The sequence below is a fragment of the Penaeus monodon genome, chromosome 32 (genome assembly GCF_015228065.2).
Source record: "Penaeus monodon isolate SGIC_2016 chromosome 32, NSTDA_Pmon_1, whole genome shotgun sequence".
Lineage (NCBI taxonomy): Eukaryota > Metazoa > Arthropoda > Malacostraca > Decapoda > Penaeidae > Penaeus > Penaeus monodon.
Window position 1 is genome coordinate 3,728,889 of NC_051417.1, and position 1,623 is coordinate 3,730,511.

The following is a 1,623-nucleotide window of genomic DNA, read 5'->3' on the forward strand; positions in this document are numbered from 1 at the left end:
GTGTGTTAATGTATGTGTATACAGACACATACGTAACCAGCGGAAGTATTAGTAATAGTAGGAATATACGTAGGAATATAATACAGATGAGGGAAGCAGCTGACACGAGGACCGCGGCGCGAGAGGCGGCCGCGAGCCGACATGTGATCTCGGCCACAAAACCTCACTGATCAGGCTGCCGGACGTGTAGTTTAAGGATATACTGTCATGAGTTGGATAAAAATGCGCGCAAAATGCGAGTTGAAGTGTGATAGATGGTGATTGATTATAGTTTCCAGGTGTCAATATTGTGCATTAGTAAAAATGTATTTAATATATTTCCATGAAAATATAGGCCTAGATTACAGGCCTAATCTTACCTTATAACATAAGAGTTAAAATTGTTTTTTGCGACAGTAACTGGTATAAGTAATGTATGGATGAATAAAACGATATCACATGAATACCTTCTGTGATACGAGGTGGCGCTACAGGCAACCGTCAATCAATTTCCTCCGTCAATCGTTCCCCCGTAAACTACAAAAGAGAAGGAAAATAGAAACAAAGCCAATAAACAAGAAAATATACTTAGGGAAATGGGGAAGGAGCCCCGCACTTTGCTTGTCGTTGCTGATTGCGATCTTTCGTTCTGCTTCCTACATTTCCTTGTCTAGCTTTGATAACTGCTTGTATTATTGTTGACATGAGGCACTTTAAAGGTAATAAGAAGAATAATGCAGAATGTGTAGAATTAGTCGTAAGCCGTAAGCCTGTCTCGTTCGCTGCCTCGCTGCAGCTGGCGGGGGAGGGGAGGGGGAGGGAGAAAGGTGTCAGCTCCACACACCGCATTTATGGGCCGACACAAAGCACGCCCAAGGCGATACGACGTTATGGGCGTCCGGCAGCCGCGCGCCCATTCCTGCTCGGTGTGGGACAGGGGGTGGGGGGAAGTGGTTCGTGGGAGTTTTAAAAATGGCGGATGATACTTTGAATGCTGTATACATATTTGTAAGGCCCATGTGGATATTTTAAGCCACTTTTTCAAAAATGGCCAAAATGATCGATTATTTTAGCGCATATATTTCCAGCTCTCCCTGCGAAGAATAGTGAGACTATAGCATGTGTTTGGACAGCGAAATCAAAGCAGTTTCTGAAATCGCAGACAGGTACGAGGGAGGAATTGGAAAGAGGCCGCGCGAGATACAAAAAGTGTCCTCTTGAGCGACTTCCGTGAAACGCGTCGGTCGTCGAGGATCGCGGGTTCAGGAGGCGAGGCGAAGGGGTGGGGGTGGGGGAGGGGAAGCACGAGAGGCACTTCTGGGCTGCAGGTCAAAAGGCTCGAGTACCACTCAAGCGGAGAGCTCCGGCAGGAGACAACAACAGTGGGAACACAAAAAGGATGAAGAGGGAGACAGAGGCGGTCGGGAGGATCGCGCACTTGGCACCAGTGAAGCAGGGCGGCGCCTCCTCGTTCACATTCTTTCGACAGAGCTAATTCGCTTCACAAATTACACCGGGACTTTGCCATCAAGGATTGCTCCCTCGTGGGCCGGATCACGACAGTGGGACCAAGCGAAGGCGTTTAATCACGGGATTTCGAAGATGCCTCGTAGATTCCCCCTGCCTCGCCACTGGACACGATAA